This window comes from Ursus americanus, chromosome 8 (assembly GCF_024610735.1).
Source record: "Ursus americanus isolate L20-20 chromosome 8, mUrsAme1.1.p, whole genome shotgun sequence".
In the NCBI taxonomy this organism is placed as follows: Eukaryota; Metazoa; Chordata; class Mammalia; order Carnivora; family Ursidae; genus Ursus; species Ursus americanus.
The window spans coordinates 58644921-58662836 of record NC_142134.1 but is presented as its reverse complement, the minus strand read 5'-3'; the positions used below and the strand labels follow the sequence as shown (position 1 = coordinate 58662836).

The 17916-nt window shown below is 37.4% G+C and overlaps 1 long non-coding RNA gene across 37 annotated transcripts in view; it reads left to right on the top strand.

The window, feature by feature from the left end:
- The window catches only part of LOC123793462 (uncharacterized), a 191377-nt gene that overhangs the window by 60182 nt on the left and 113279 nt on the right, over positions 1-17916 (top strand). For 24 of the 37 annotated variants that reach the window (XR_015725537.1, XR_015725568.1, XR_015725567.1 and 21 more), the window contains 2 exons: positions 400-5464; positions 6888-16986. This is a non-coding gene — a long non-coding RNA (uncharacterized LOC123793462). The remainder of the gene's footprint in view (positions 1-399; positions 5465-6887; positions 16987-17916) is intronic. The other 13 variants (XR_015725563.1, XR_015725561.1, XR_015725556.1 and 10 more) reach the window with 12 other exon arrangements.

Here is a 17916-nt window from a genome sequence, read left to right as displayed (position 1 = left end):
CGTTATTTACATATGTGTATGTATACCTGTTTGGGCTTTTTTGGCATATATATAATATCAACTACATCTTTTCTGGTTAATCACCTTTATTGGTTGGGAATTGCATATATGCTTTTCTTCAAATTGCATATTCCTCCAATTACATAGATGATTTCCTCAAAACTACTCCATATAATTGCCCTTGCAAATAGCAATGATAACACATGACTATGATATCTACGTAGAAATTATCAAAATTATGTTCTCTCATTATGTTAAATACAAAGGTTTCATTCCTGTATGTTTTTGAAGTCCTTCAAGAAATTCCTAAGGATTCTATGGCCAGAGGATTTAATCTAGATCTCCTCACAATCCCTCTGCCCCCAGTCTTTTTAATCTCTCACCCCCCGTGTTTTGCAGGAAATTGTGCTCTCAAGAAGTGACAGTGAAGGGACCTAGTGACAGACACAGATACCGAATCAAGACTACTTATCATTGGTCCTTTCCATATTACTCTATGCAGATTCTAAGTATTTTAAGAAGAAAGTTTGTTTTACCCTAATTTCTTTTTCATACTTTTTAGGAAATGAATTAATAAATTATTAACAGTTGTACATTTTTAATGTCAATTTTTTTTCCCATCAAAATTATATTGTACTGGGGGCGCCTGGGTGGCATGGTCAGTGGAGAGACCAACTCTTGGTTTGGCTCTAGCGGTGATCTCAGGGTCGTGAGATCGAGCTCTGCACTCAGCACACAGTCTGCTTGAGAGTCTGTCTCTCTCCCTCTCCTTTTGCCCCTTCCCCCTCAAATAAATAAATAGCTCTTTAAAAAAATTGTATTGTACTTAAAATCAGTAGATACAAGATGTTTATCTAGCTACTTTTTATTTAATTTTGCTGACAAATCAATAAACAGAAAAATGAGCTCAAACTAAAATGGACATTCTAAAACATGTGGATTTGAGTGACTATATCCTTAGACAGAAGATAGCATATTTACAGGACTTAGAGGAGGAAAGTTAAACTATGTTAGAACACTGAGAAGCAAGCAATCAACAAAGTTTGGTGATGATTGAAGAAACATCATTTGGCAATAATAGCAATTTTTTGATCAGAAGATTTTTTAAAAATTTTACTTGAGATGTCAGTAAATAGCCCTTATAAAAAGAGAGCCACAGGCATACCAAATTAAAACTTAATTTTGTTCAGATGCCTTTTAGGGAAAAATGAAGGAAATTATGGTAGATCATAAATCAATTGAAGAATTGAGTGATGTAACTGCAGGAAGGCCACAGACCAGGGAGTCCCCAAGTGCTCTGCAAGGACGTTGACCTTCTTTCGCTTGGAGGTACTCTCATTTGAAAAGTCAGTATCAACATATTCTTAATGCATTTGTGTTTTTGTTCATGTTTCACATTACCAAGTGATATAGAATCTGATTGGCTTAATTTCATCCAGGAGTTTTTGTTCAGCTACTTATCGCTAAGAGACTGGGCAAGAAATAGTCACCGGAGCAGATGGTAGCTACACACTTGTGGCCAATGTAGCATAACCTATGGAGTTGTCGAATCATGATGTCGTAGACCTGAAACTGATGTCACGTGTGTGTCGACTACAGTTCAATTGAAACAATTAATTAATTAAATATGACAATGATAACTTGTAATTCACAAAGCACTCGATGAGTAAATACTTGGCCAGCAATGTATCAACAATAGGCACGCTTCCAACAGGACGGCGTGTAGCGTAGCAGCAGGGCTGACTCAAGCAGTCCTGGGGTACAGACAGACCAAACAGTGGAGACTGCAGGGAGCGTGCTAGTCATCAGCTAGGTAATCCTAAGAAACTAACTCTTTCTATCCCTCACTTTTCCATCTGGCGATGGAAGATAATAATAGTACCCTGTAGTTTTGTCACAGGTTGTTTTGTGATTTAATGAAAGGTCTGTAAAGGCCTTTTTTCTCATTGAAATAAAGGTATTATTTTCTCAAAAATGCTGAATCTATTATGGAGCAAGATAGGGATTTCAGGATTAGCATTCCTGCTTGCTGCTTCATTTTTGAAATAGGTAAGCAATTGGTATTAAAATTAGGCAGAAGAAATGTCAGGAGACTGCAGGCAATTTCTCAAAATCATGATGATTCACACAAGCAGAGGCCCACTTTCTCTGGGTCCACAAAACCAGACGTAGGGAAGACAGTTTTTCTCTCTCTGCCCTTGTATCTTTCTCATAAGTTTTGGTAAAGATAGTAATTTCATTAGATGCAAGTATATATTTATAAAAAATCGTAAATTACTCATGACAGTATACCAGCATGTAGGTCAAGAGTAAGTCTAACTAAATATAATTAGGTAGAGTAACGAAAGGACAGATGGCTTTTACATGTTTCTGGCCATATATACACAAGCCTTTGTAATTCGAGTCTTGCAAATTATTTCCCAAAGCAGTTTGTATGAACTTGTCCCAGCACGTACCATGCAGTAGCCTCCCTTAATTTGACATGGCCTCCTTTCCTTCACATGTAACGAGGCTGACAGAACGCACGCAGCTCCCCTTGGTCAGTTATCCCAGGAACAAACACAGTCATGGAGACCTAAGAGGGTATCAAGTAAGTCTATCCAGGTGGGTTATTTCATTAATAAAAAGAAAAAAATTTCTTCTGGAATTGGTTTAAATTCTTTGGTGCTATAAAATGTGTAAGCAAAAGCTGTATTTTTATGATGGTCAATAATTTTCTTTCTTTCCCTCTCTCTCTTGTTGTCTCTCATTCCCTCTTTCTTGTCAAGTTTGAGCACTTGGCATTGTTCTGCGAAATGTTACACTATACATTAGAAAGCCTGATCATACTTTCTTGAAGAACAGAATTCAATTTAATTCCTACTTTAGGGCCCAGGAGCCAATACCTAATAGTTCTTGCCTAACTCATCCTATCCAAACCACTCTTGTTGATTTTATGTCTAAAAATCTTTGATGAGAGCAGGTCTAGAGCAACTTGGAGCCATAAAGTGCCAGAGCTAGAGAGCCCCTAGAAAGGAGAGAGCACTGGGTCTGGGATAGAACGAGGAATGCAGCTCTGGCTGCAAGGGCATACCAGGAATCCTCAGGCACAATTGTGCTGGGGAAGCAGGTCTATCTAAGTCAGCCCCATCTGCTGGACAGGAGAACAGAGGGGACTCAGAGGTTTGAATCCACTGCTTCTAGCTGTCAGATGCCCCATCAGATAGTGTTGGGGAAGCCCGAAGAGATTGTTCCTGGAACTGTCTACTCTTATTGTTTTTTCTTTAGCATTTAAGTTATAGTTATCTGTGTTTCCCTCGTAATGGCTAGTATTGAGCTTTTTCATATAAAGCGCTCTATAAGTATGTCTAAATAAAAATATACAGTAAAGATCAAAACTCCTTACAAGAAAGCATATTTCTCAGTAGGAATAAGTACATAGAAGTGAATTCTTCTCTCCGGGAAAAATGTGGGTTATGCCCTTCCATGCCACCCGTCCCAGGGCCAATGTTACTTGTTCCGAAGTACTATTTTACTAATGTCTGAAAAGTGCCCTTTGCTGAAATTGAATCAGTTTCTTTTGTCTCCTAGTATTTTCAGCGATTCCACCACTTAAGATGCACACAAACAAGCATCATATTAAAAAATAAATGAGGTACTAACCCCCTAAAAGCAGGGACCTTCTTTTCCACATCTTAAGACATGGAGAACTAAAAAAATGTCTTTTGTTAGAAATGGACTTGTTAAGGCTGTTTTTTCTCTGTGAAAACTTTAAAGCCAGGTCATTTGTTAATATTTCTTTTCTCAAAGGACTGCATGAGATCCAGCTGTGCTGAAGAAATAGGAGTTAATGAAGGAATGGAGATGGAATGGCTTTAATTTTGTAGACGCATATTTTGAAATAGGTCAGACTGATGACAAGGTTCTTTGAATGTTCAGAAAACAACAACAAGGGAAAACTGAGGAGGTGGGAGGTATGTGCTTAATCTTTATAACAGGAGATGAGGAACGTTGGAGAGTGAGTGGAGCAAGGAGTCAAGAAGATGGATATTTTTCTTTGTGATTTTATAATACCACCACACCAGCTGTGCTTTTCTTTATGGTTCTATCGAGCTTTCAAACCAGGCGTGTGTGGGGTTAGTTATTGTTGCTTCTGTCACCTTATATCTGATACTCCTTCAAACCTGATCCCAAGGTTAAAGCATTCTGACTGAAATATTCTCAAAGGTGTCTTTAATAGATTCGCGGCATGAGCCTTTCTCTCACCAAGGAAATGTAACACTGTAAACTGATCATTCCTTATTAATCATGTTTTGTTATTTTGTCTACATTACCACTGGTCCCACTTCTCTTATGAATGTAAGGCTTATTATATAAAATATTTTTAGCTAGAAGAGTGCTCATTAGTTTTCAAAAAGCAGCTAGAAGCAAGCACTTCAAATTCACAGCTCCCATCTGAATTCCCAGAACCCCTCTGCCATTTCTCTCTACCACATGTGCTCCATTAAACTTGGAGGAGCTCCACTGGAACCTCTTGCATACTTGGGATTTTATCGGCGTTAGGTGAAGTTTGACCTAACAACAGCATAATGCTGTGCATTGAGTCAAAGCCAAGTTCATGATTCTGCATTTTACCAGTTAGTGAGGGAGCAGAATAATCACTGTAACTATGTCATGCAGAGTTGAGCATAAGACAGAGTCAGATGGAAGAAACACATGTACGCATTCGGAAATAGATTCTAACCATGTCTTTGCGTAGTTCCTTTGATCCCATATATTTCTACTGTAAGACAAAAAGACTTCATGACCTAAACTTAGCAAGAAATAATTTTTCCCTATTAACAGTCTGCAAAAAAATTCAAAGAAGTTATCGAAACACCAAAGATGTGCTTTCGACACTTCAAATTATGTAAAGAATCATTTCAATTCTACCTTAAAATTCAAGAAAATAAAGGAAATAAATATTTCTGAGCTAAAACCAAACAAAGAGTATTTACTAAAACCAAACACAAAAAATGTCTCCTAAGCTGTCTAAAGAGGTACATCAGGAATCCAAACTTCACCCACAGGTTGCAGCGGACAGGAAGCAGAGCTGGCTACGGCAAAGAATTAAGAGCAGGGTCTGTTGTTCTAGAGTTGAAATACGTACGGTTGCTCCTTGGCTCTCAGCCTTCTGGAGTTGAGGCTTCTTTTTATAGACAGACTATGCCTTAATGCTAATGACTTTTTTTTTTTTTTTAAGATTTTATTTCTTTATTTGAGAGCGAGAGAGAGCAGGGAGGGACAGAGGGAAAAGGAGAAGCAAGCTCCCCACTGAATGCCAGGCTCCATGCGGGGCTCTATCCCAGGACCCTGGGATCATGACCTGAGCCGAAGGCAGATGCTTCACCGACTGAGCCGCCCAGGTGCCCCAATGCTAATGACCTCTCTTCTCAGCGGCAGACAGGAGCACCCTCAGGTGTAAGAGTGCACGTCATCCTCCTGTGTAAGTCTGTAAGGAAAAGAAATTACTGACATTAGTTTTGAGGAGACAAATGTGAAGTCTTAGCTAAAGAGTTTGTGTGTGAAGGTGGGGGAAGCTCTGTTTGTCTTTCTTCCTTCAAGGGCATCGTCGAAGCAGGGTTCACGTGTAAACTTGTTGCTCCATGTCAGTCCTGTGTAAGCACAATATAATCGATGCAAGTGCCCCAAGAGCAGAAAAATTAAGTTTGTCTTCTTTGCCCCACACCTAGTGCAGTGCCTTGCAAAAGTAGGCACTTGAACATATATGTTTAGTGGATTCATAAAATATTAAATAATGAAGAAATGTCGTTATGACCTTACTTTTACCTACTAATTCTTTTTAAGTAGTGTATACCTGGAGTTTTTAAGTGGAAAATATTTACTTAATGGCATTCACAATGACAAGCTTTAACTTTTTTACCTCTAAAAAAGGTCTAGTGTTCCCTCAATGAACTTCACTGGGTCACCTTTCCTGGAGGCGGGGGAGATCAGAGCACATCACCCTCAGTGCCCAGGAATGTGGGGACTCCATGAAGTGGCCCAGCCAGCTGAGTGGCAGGAAGGGGGCGAGAGACTGTGTGGTGGACTGGTATTTCCCATAGTTGACATTCACATAAAATTTCATTTAAAGAAGGTCACCTGGGTGGCTCAGTCGGTTAAGCGTCCGCGTTTGGCTCAGGTCATGATCCCAGAGTCCTGGGATCAATCCCCAGAGCCCAACATCGGCTCCCTGCTCAGCAGCAAGTCTGCCGTTCCCCCACCACTCTCACTCTGTCTCTTGTGTGCTCTCTCTCTCTCAAATAAATAAAATCTTTAAATAATTTTCATTTAGAGAAATTTTGCTGCTAATAGTGTTTTCAGATAGCATCAGTAGGCTAAATACACTGATTCTGAAATTTGTCAAAATGAGAGAAAACAATGGAGAATAAAATATGAATTTAAAAGGAAATCAAAGCTGCAAATGCATAACGTTGACACAACACAGCCCAGGGGTGTTCCTATGAATGAAAGGGAGCAGGTATGTACGGTCGGGTAGGAGTCCTGTCCAAGGGTGTGGTGCCCCGCTACACTGAAAGGTCTGGAAGTGGCTCACGTATTCCACAGGTGTCACACTGTTTCGATTCAGGCCCTCATGATACATAAACGGTTCAGTTAGTTACCCGATTAAGCAGAGCCCCTGCCGTGGAAATAAAGAATCTGGAATGAACACTGTGTGATCCAAGTCATAAACATAGAATGTACAAGGCACTGCCAGGGAACATAAAAAAGAATTAGAAAGTTCAGGACTTAAAGACCTAGGACAAGAACCAAACTGTTCATAAGCTGTAGCTCTCATCACCTCTGGCCTTGTGCTCTCTTTAACACTTCGATGGCCTGCGCTCATGATTTTAACCTTCTTTTCACAGGCCTACCTTCTTGAAGTAGAAAGCAATTTAAGGGACACGAGCAAGAAAAGTGAGGATCCTTCTTTGCACAGACTCGATCCTGCGGCATGCGGAGCCTGAGCTGGCTTAGCACAGTGCAGTTCAGGGAGGTAGGTATTTAAGGAAGTGGCAGACCCTGACTAGTGGATGACACCTGGGGCCTGGGAAGGGATGAAAGGAGCCTGAAGTTAGGATAGTCCCCCAGGCGCTCCAGGAACTGGAGCATTCTTCATTTCACAAGTTACAAAGGAACTTATTCCCATTATAAGCAATCTAAACATTGAAAAATATATATAGTAAAACCTGATTATAAGGATTGCCCCTCGTGTTATGGGGATGCTATAGTTTATTTTCCTTTGTGATATTTCTATTTCCCTGGGATTGCTGGCCATCTGTGACCTCCTTATGCCTCTTGAACCCCAGCATTCACAGTCGCTTGACTGTCAAGGAGGCAGATGTGGCCCAGTACATTAATCTAGGAATTCAGGGAGAGTGGAGAGCCTGTGTCTGGAAACCCAGCAGAGACTAGGGCAGTTGTCCATTCATCACTCTGTCAATTGCCCCAGCTCTCCCTCTGACCACTCCCTTCTTCCCAGAAGGCCTACCCTTCTTGTCCCCTACAAATACTTCATGGGTTTTCTATTCTGTTTATCTAATCCCATCTGCTTTCTATCTTCTAGGAATTTCTCAAAAAATGTTGGCCCACTGGTGGTAATAGTTCTTATTTTCTGGCACTGTTCTTGATATATTTTTTCAAATACAAATATTCTCTGCCACTTAGGAGTTAAGATAGGAGATGATATACATGCTTGGCATGCACTCTTGATCCAATCTCCCTCTGGTCCTCCTTTAATTCAATCAGAGTCAGGTCATCTTCAGTAATACGCTCCTAGGACCACAGAAGGTTATGGAGTTCAGGTGTTCAAATAAATAATCCCATCACATTGAACCCCAGCCTGTGCCATCTTTACTAGAATGTCTGGTACAAATTTAAACAGATGAGGTTTGTGATTCTTAGGGTTTCTAGAAGACAGAGGCTCTGAATAACTGATTTCATATTAGGTTAGAAAGTATTTTTCTTCCCATGTTGCAAATAAATGTGCATTAGAGGAAGAAAGAGAATCCCAGCTAGTTTTCTCTGTATGGACTGTTTTTGCTCACATGGTCCATATTGGGCCCTGTGTGTTGTTTTATTAACATTACCATGAGCTGCCCCAGGGCTGGGTCAACTTGTCCTAGATCATCCACACTGTCAGTTTACTCCATGCACTAGAAAAGGAGGCACAAACCAACTAAAATAGGATAAACTGGTCAAAATTCTGAGAGTGTGAAGGTGACTGAGCCATCAGCGCTTCAGATGTTCTCAAAAAATAAGCCTTCCAGGAGCACCTGCGTGGCTCAGTTAAGCGTCTGCCTTCAGTTCCAGCCATGATCTCAGGGTCCTGGGATCGAGTCCCACGTTGGGCTCCCTGTTCAGTGAGGAGTCTGCTTCTCCTTCTCCCCCTTCCCCTCTCCCCCGCTCATGTCTCTCTCTCTCTCTCAAATAAAGAAAACCTTTTAAAAAAATAAGTCATACCAAGCCTACCTGAGGGGTTTGTTGAAATCACAGAATAGAAGAGAAATCTTACTGTCCGAAAGGCATCATGGAATCATAGGCAAACTGTTAAAACTGAGCAGCAATTAAGAAGATAAACAAACATTTAAATTACACATTTGTCCGAATGCAGTTATTTTCAGAACATGTGTGCATATGTTAATACATGGGGACAGAAAGTATATTAAAATCAGTACCATTTAAAACTTTCTCCAATGATTTGTATTTAATCCTAAAATTTGCATAAATCTATAGGATTGATTCCCAACAGTGATTTGCGAGTTTGTTAGATCAGCTTTTTTAATTGTTTTCCTGAAATTCTTGAATAACTTATACCAGGCAAAGTATTTCAGATATATTTTAGAAAGAAAAGAATTATGCTTGCTGAATCTAACACTGTTAAAATATTAGTTCTCTGCACAGACTGAAATACTCTTCCTAATTATTGGAGGATTTCTACATTGGAATACAATTAATACCCATTTTATTCTCAACAGTTTTATGCCAACTCTTTAGATTATAAAACATATTTCCTCCATTGTGGAAATATTATCAGTAATTGCCTAATTAACCCACAATACCACTGATACAGTATGCATTACTGGTGTGGGTCTTAAGAATTAAGATGACAGAATTCTAGGCCTCTGTCCTTTTGGGACCTAAGCCTCTTTTCAGTGCTAGGATTATTTAAGACTCAGATCAAATGGGTGCGTAGGACACTTGCAAACCAGAGCCATGACAAAAAATGAGAGTATTTGTTATGGGGTATTTCACAAAGAAGCATCACAGTCAAAATTGGGGGAGGGATGGGAAGCACTAGGATTTTCCTTGTATTACCATATCTTTCAAATGAACACTGTTCTTATTTTGAATTACAAGTGCTCCTGCCTCTTCCATAATGTTCTTTAGCCAATGATCTATTCAGTATTTTCAACCTCTAAATGTAATACTCCAGCCATGCTTCTCAGAGGAGTGGGCTCGCTTCTCAGAGGAGTGGGCTCACTTCTCCAACACACAAAATCTGGGACACAATCAGAGGAGAAAAGAAGACTGTATTGTTGGACAAGGTAGTTTTCCCCAGTAAGCAAGGAGATGGGAGCTCTGAAAGGCAAGGGTACTGCTCTGGCAGAAAGGAGAAAGAACTAGAAAAGAGGGAGAATGGGAATCAGGAATTACAGGGGATACTAACCTGGGAGATGTTTTCAGAATGGAAAAATAATCTGTCCAGTGAGGTATATACCTTGTAAGACAGAAAGCATAGAAGTTAAAAGTACAGACTTGCAAGCCAGATTGTCAAAGTCCAAATCTTAGCTCTGCTGCATACCAGCCGTGAAAACAAATTACTTTGTCTCTTTGAACATCACCTTCTTCATCTGTGAAATGGGACTAGTAACACCTATTTCATGGAGTTTTAGGAGAGATTGAGTTAATAATCAGATAAATCACTTTGTTGTAGCTTACATATTTTCTATTCACAAAATCTTTGACATGCCTTATGAAAGGTGGAACTTAGGTCCCTTTCTTGAGTATGGGCTAGACTTAGAAATTCACTTCTAACAAATAGAAAAAGGCAGAAGTTACTGGTGTGACTTCAGAGGTCAGATCACCGAAAGTACCCTGTCTTCTTATTGCATCTCTCTCTGATCATTCTCTGATCAGAAGACAGTCAGCCATTTTGTGGAGAGGATTCAAGCAACCCTTTGGAGAGGTCCACATGATGAAGAACTGATCTGGTTCCTCACTGGATCTGGTTTCTCACTGGTTTCTCAGCCAATGAGAAACCAAGTTCTCCTAAAAACAGCCATGTGAATGAATCCTCTTGGAATTAGATCCTCAAGTCTTCACATGGCTGTGACTCTGACTTCCTTCTGAGACTCCAAGTCAAAACCTGAGAGTTAACCACACAGAAATTTTAAGTAAATAGAACTTGGTTGTTTTAAGCCACTGAATTTTTGGGTAATTTATTATTTCAGCAATAGATCACTAATAGACACTTAAAGCAATGTCCACCTTATTATGAGCTCTGTATAATTATTAACCACATTATTATTATAGGTCATTGGTTGAGACTTTGGGAACAGGGTAATAAGCCACTAGAAATTCTCTATTATTTTTCCTGTAAATCTTCTAGCACAGAAGAGACATCTGTGGTTTGTTTGGGGCATTAAGTCCTTGATGGAGCCTTGGCATGAGAAAGCTGTAGGTAAACTAACTAGAAGTGAAGCATTTTATATAATTGGTTAGGAGAGCATATTTGACTTCTCAGGTTGGTCCTAAGTTGGTAGTGGGAACAAAAATCAGGGAAGCTCTCATTTATTAATCAAACCCTGGCCATTATGGACCAATTGTTACAGAGTTATTGTTTAACTTCCTGGATTATCAGTAGAGTTAGCAGTCTGTCTTCTTGCAAATCTGATTTACATCAAGCTGGCCTCCTGGGTTGTTTATTATAGATGAAAGGTTGGTTTCCTCTGCTGATTGCTGGAGGTTGCAGGCCCAAGTTCTATTTTTCTATGTGGTCTGGCCATGGTCCATTTGTATATTCAGTCTCTCATCAACAATACACTATTTTTTATACTGGTACACTGATTGTAATTCTCTCTCTTTGTTCCCAGTTTCTAACACTGTTCTATCCCATTTCCATATCAAAGTGTTGATGGCATTTCTATAAACATTCTCTAGTTTCATGAAGGACTAAAATCAAGGTTTCTGCATATGAATAATAAAATAACTGAGAGGATTATATCTTGGCAGAAAGTTTCTTTCTGCTCTAACAGCAGACCCAAGCAGAGAAAAAGAAAATGAAATAATAAACAAAAATATAGTTTAAAAGTCAACACATTTTCATTAGAAACAAGGAGGGGAAAAGGAAGAGAAATTGACTGAACGGATGAATGAGACACTATGGGCACATTTTTCTTGTTTCCATGAAATTGTTTCAGATGTACTCTTTGATGTTATTTTTGACAGTATCTTTCTTACAAGTATATAAATGATCATATATTCTCAAGATACCTCTTTATTTTTCACATTGCAATTATTTTAAAGTAAATGTTTACTATTGTGATTGGCAACATTGGGCCGTTAATTACTTTATTGGTGTAAATTGTTTGGGGCTAGTGAAAAAAGAATTGTTAGCATTATTGAATGTGAAAGACAGAAAACAGTCATTATATTTTTGGAATTCTTGAATTCCATTGTTGTTGCAGTGAACCTATGAGGTCATCAGTTGTTTCTTTGCTATTGGTGATAAATCAACTGAGTAACAAAGAACCTCTACAGAATTTCCATGGCAGTGATTTAAACATTCAAATCCTTACTGTGGCAGAGGCAGGTAATTAGAAGTAGAGAGGTAGTAGAAATGTATTCATTCATTGAATACATATTTATTGAAAGCCTACTTTATGCCAGGAACTGTCTTAGGTACTGAAGTTGGTTTTGTACCAATTTTCTTGAGATCCGTATCTCCCTTGGTTTATACTTAGTTTTTGCACAAGTGATAATCAAGGTATGATTACAGAGAAATATTTCCTTTCTATGAATATAATAATAGTAAGCCTGATGATAAATAATAATTGACCCTGTAGTGGTGTCAGCAATTCCTTGGATGGTGGTAAAAATTTTAGCACACCGCATTGTTTAATGGAAACAACCAGTTGTTGATGTCCACAAAGACATAAACCAAACACTTTCAGATCATCTTGCATTATTTTCATATTTTTTGAGAAGACAGAACTACAGATTTCTTTTTATGTGAATGCACCAATTTTTTTTTTTACGTTGCCTCTTAAAAATAAAAAGTAGTGAAAATGGAATGACACATCCCAGTCCACTTTGTTGTCCAAAAGTTTGGCATGTTTGACTTGATGGACTGAATTTGATTATGTTCAAAAATGTAAATACAATGCAGATCACATGCTTTTAATTTGTCTAAGGCTATTAGTTGGCACTGCTGGTGATGATAGCTTTAATAGAAAAGTTGATGCATAATCTTGGATGTATTGACATTGTTATGTATTCTTTGGTTCTGTTTATATTTGTACTTTTGGGGTGCTTTTATACCATTTGTAGGTTATTTCCCTTCTCTAGTTCCTTTCATTAGCTGTTTCCCAAAGTTTGTATTTGTTTGTTTGTTTTTTGATCTTTGCATTTTTAAACAATATTCTCTACCTTTTCTCCTTCTCTGAGCTATTCTGTACATTGTCTCTCAAGACATTCTAAATCAGAAAAAAAATATTTCACTTATTTAATTAATGTCTTTAATGACCCTATTTACAAAATGCATACCCCCCAAAGGTTTTTGTAATCCAAGCCCACTCAGATTTTCCAGCTTTTTTCTTTTTTTTTAATTGAAATATAACTGACATATAACATTGTGTAAGTTTAAGGTGAACAATGTGTTGATTCAATACATTTTTATATTGCAATATGATTACCACTATAGCATTAGCTAACATTCCATCATGTCACATAATTATCATTTTATTTTATAGGGAAAATATTTAAGATCTAGTTTCTTGGCAACTTTGCAGTATATAATACAGTATTGTTGTGCTGTGCCTTATTATTATCTAGAACTTACTCATTTTCTAACTGAAAGTTTGTACCCTTTGACCAATGTCTCCCCAATTCCCTTCACCTCCAGCTCCTAGGAATCATCATTGCACTTTCTGTTTCTATAAGTTCAGCTTTTTCAGATTTCACATATTAGTGATATCATACAATATTGTCTTTCTCTGTCTGATTTACCTCACTTAGCATAATGCCTTCGAGGTCCATCCATGTTGTCTCACATGGCTGGATTTCCTTCTTTATCAAGGCTGAAAAATATTCCACTGTATATTATATTCTGAGTGTATATATTGTTGGGAAGGAAGAATTCCTGTCCCCTCAAAGGTCCTTCTAGTTGGACTAAGAAACAAATCGACATGAGACAGAATAATAGGAGAAAACCAAATTTCATAGGTATATGTACAGGGAATCCATATAGACATGGAAAATATAAAGAGGCAAAAGGAGGAATACATGTTCTGAATTAAGAAGAAAGGGGTAGGACTTTGGGTCTTCAGAGGAAAGGAATGCAGTTTATTGGGCTTTAAAAAGAGTTGGTATTTGGTAATTAAATGTTTGCCATACCATATAAATGGGTGACTCAGATAAAATTTATGTTAATAACACTTATTCTGGGAAAGAACTCCAGTTTAGAGTCTTCTATGTGGTTAGGGGGTGGTAGGGGGGCAGGGGTGTCTGTCCTACACACCTACTATATCTATCTATCTATCTATCTATCTATCTATCATCTATCTATCATCTATCTATCATCTTACGTTTTCTTTTTTCTTTATCCATTTATCTGTTGACCAACACTTAGATTGTGTTAAACCCTCTTGCACTTGTGCAAACTCTTCTTTAGTTATCTAAAACTGATCAATTAAGCATTCCCTGCACTTTTTGTTCTGTATTTGCTTGCACAAATCCCACCTAGAAAGTACTCCTTTGAGGTATTTTCAAAGTGTAATCTGTCTTTTCAGGTTATTTTAGGATTTACTATTACAGGATTTTTTTTTTTCTTACAGGTTCCCTAGTTTGAGTTAAACCTAACTCCTGTTTTCTTTTTGCAAGCTATTAGAATAATCTTTTCATGAAAATTATCCTCATTTTTAAGTTTTTTGATAGCGATCTGTCTCACCAGCTACAGTTCAAACTCCTAGTGACCTCTATAGGTGGTTTGTTGTATAAGTAATAACTCGGTAATTCCTCAGAATACGTATTTAGTTTGTATTTGCTAAACTGCATTTTAATTAGTGCAGTCCCAGATGTTGACATGAATGCTCTTTTATTGAGGTGCGTCATCTTGTGAACTCAACGTTGAGAGAAAAGTAGGCTGTGAGAAATAGTAGTGAATATATTTGTAATTTTCTCATGAAATAGCAAATTTATTGCTCCCTCTTTTGTGCTGTCACAATTAATTTTTATAATACTCCTTGAAAACTTATCTCAATATAATTATATGTTTATATATCTGTATCATCCACTAGACTCTGAGTTACATGATAATAAGTATGATGTTTTATTCAATTCTGTATTGAAAAATCGTGCACCGTGCTTGACCCATTGTTTATATTCAGAAATGCTTATTAAATGATGAATGAATAAATGTACAAACAAAACACTCAAATCTGGAATTTGAGATTCTTATATCTCTCAAAGGAAACGTAGGAATATTGCGGTGGTGTTTAAATTTGTGGCTTGAAAATGTGTAGTCGCTTTATTACTATTATTCTTTAAACACTGAAAAAAATGAAATAATTACCAAAATAATTACCCACATTCTCCTGAATATTATCTTCACTTCCTAGTAAGAGACTTTCAAATCTTTGTTCCACAAATTACTTTTCTCCCAGTTATCTTAAAAGACTTCAAGGATTCACTTTGTGAGAAAATCTTTCACTTGCCATATGACTTTCTTGGTTTTCATCGACAGCCATGTCCCTCTTTGGCTAAGTGTGCTGCTGGGATCTCTGATAGCTACAAAACTGTGGGTAAAGTTGCCTTATTGATACCTATGCCCAAAGTTGAGTCCATGGAAGGCTAGCCAGAGGGACCAAACCTGGGGAAAAAAACACACATGTCCTAAGAACTTCCTTAGGTCAAGTTAGAGAAACAGACCTCCTTCTTGAGGGAAAGGAGTTTGAAACATCTTAGAAGTTTACTAAACCTCATATAGATAGACTACTAATGGGTAAAATTCTTAAGTTCCCTGTACTTGGACAATTACAGTCATAGACACCTTTAACGTTTAATCTAGAAGCTTCCACACATACATGTTAAATTTAGGATTTTAACCTTTTAGAGATTAGATTATACAACCTGCAATGTTCTCTCAATTCAGAAATCCCATTGCACATTCATTCAGGTATTCATTTATTTATTCAATAAATATTATACTATTTTTCTAAGTGACTAAAATGGTGCTAGTTAAGTACTAAAAATGAATTCAAAGTGTAAAAATAAGGCTCCTGGGTGGCTCAGTCAGTTAAGCATCTGCCTTCAGCTCAAGTCATTATCCCAGGGTCCTGGAGATAGAGCCCCTTGTCAGGCTCCCTGCTCAGTGGGAGGTCTTCTTCTCTCTCTGCCCCCTTCCACCCCACTCATGCATTCTCTCTCTCAAATAGGTAAAATCTTTAGAAAAATAAAAGTAAAAATTAAAAAATTAAAAACGTATAAAAAAGTGATTCATTATTGTTACCTTGCAATATAATATTTAACATTTGAACAATTCTCTTAACTTTTTTGATTCATGTATCTCTCTTCTGTAACGTGGAAATGATAATAACAAGTTTCCATATTAGAAGGGAAAGAAGTAAATAAAATTTTTAGAAAGTGCCTAAGAGAATAAGAACTAAGTGACATAGGACATGAGAGCAAAGGGAGAAGAGACTTGATGTTACTTCCCAAATGTTAGAGAATAAAGAAAGTATGTCAAGTAGGACAAAAGCCACAGTGAGGAGAAAATGGCAGCCAAAGAAATCAATCATTCCATTATTTATTTAATAAATATTTATTGATTTTTTTTGTTCTAGTCACTGCAGGAAGTGTTGGCAATACAAAGACTAATGCAAAATAGTTTCTACTTTAAAGAAATTACTTGAACTTTAGAAGACATTGAAGTCACCTAGGCTGCTTCTGAAAATACTCCACTGCCCATTCCACATAGTTTTAGTTATAGTTAATGTGAGTTATTGCCCATCTACATGAATATGAGCAGGAGCCTAAAGGGGAACTCTTTGAAATAAAACAGCATTAGTGATTATGCATAGAATTCACTTCAAGAAGTATAGCTATAAAAGAAGCTTTAAACATGAAATTGTTTCTTAATCTTAAGAATTCCTTTCAGATTTTTGAATCAAAAAGTTATATTAAAGAGACTTGAACTTCTTTCATCTCTCCTCCTGTCTTCCATTTCACTGTTCAAGATTCTAAATATCAACTGTTACATGATATTTAGAAAATATTTAAGGAAAGTGATTTTTTGTTAGCCTGAAAAATGGAAGAGAAAGTTTAATTACTACATTTATTATACGCAAACAGTATTTTATGAAAGATATATACTGAAATAACATGATTACAAATGTAATTTGTAAAAAGGAGAGTTTGAGTTTGGTGATTCCTAGAAGATGAATTCTTGGCCATAAAGATAATCAAGCACGAGCACAAGTTATAAAGAGTAGCTGAACAAACTGTTCCCATATGTGATGAAAGCGGAGGAAACAACTATCCTCCACTGTTAATTTAGGCATTGCCTACTTGGTATCGGAGTTCTAATGTCATGAAGAGAGCACTAGTTCTAAGAGTATTCCACAACAGAATTATTGTTGTTGAAAGGCAACAGGAAGAAAAACACCTACAAAGGCAGATCTATAAATCTGGTGCCTGCACATCAACTTCTATAAGTCAAATGATCTCCGCTGGATCCCTGGGGTTCCGGTAAGTCTGATCATGTCTTGCCAATTTGGGTGAAGAGTCAAAATCTGCATGAAGGTTTGTCAGGAAAAGGTGTAATAAAATGCTCACACGTAAGGAACTGAAAAAAACAGCAGTTTTTGTTTTGTTTTGTTTTGTTTTTTACAACCAGCAGTAGCATATGTCTGATAAATTTGGCACTTGGCCTGAGTTCTGTGATTCTTAATGAAACTCCAGGTAAGTGAGATGGGCAATCTGAAGGATTATATTTACTAAGACTTCAGTGAGAAATTGAGGATAATAATATTGCTTTTATGGTTAGGTAAGAAAGTGCATGCTAAGTGAAAAATCAGACTGACAGAGTAAGTCTCTTCAGTGATGCATGGTTTTGGTCAATAGGAGACTCCAATGCATGTATTTGTCCTGTTGGGGGTTTTAGAACATTGACATTGCTGCACATAATGCCGTGACAAAGCAGGCAGAACAGATCTAACCTGCATATAATGCTGTTTAGGTCTTCAAGACTTCAGTATTGTAGGTGACTAGGATAGATGAGAGAATATCATTGGACATAAAGAGAAGTTGTTCATGAGCACATACATGAAACTTACTAGTAACTTCTGGAAATTATAGAATAAGATACAGCAAGGAGGTTACAATTTCACATTACTACTCAGGGAAAAGATAACCAGAAAAAGCATGAGTTACACATGGCATTTTAAAGACAAGAGTTTTACTTGGAATAAAAAGGTGATATGTATTTATGAGACCTGAGTTTGTATGTGCGAAGAGTGATTGTCCCCAAGAATAGTGCCTGTCCTTCGACTATGTTGAACGATATATTACCTAGGAAAATGGTGTGAAATCCAGTTTAGGACATTTGTTCTTATTATGTTTTCATCAGTTTATGGCATAATTACAGCAAAAAGCAGATTAGAGATGGATCTCATCAAT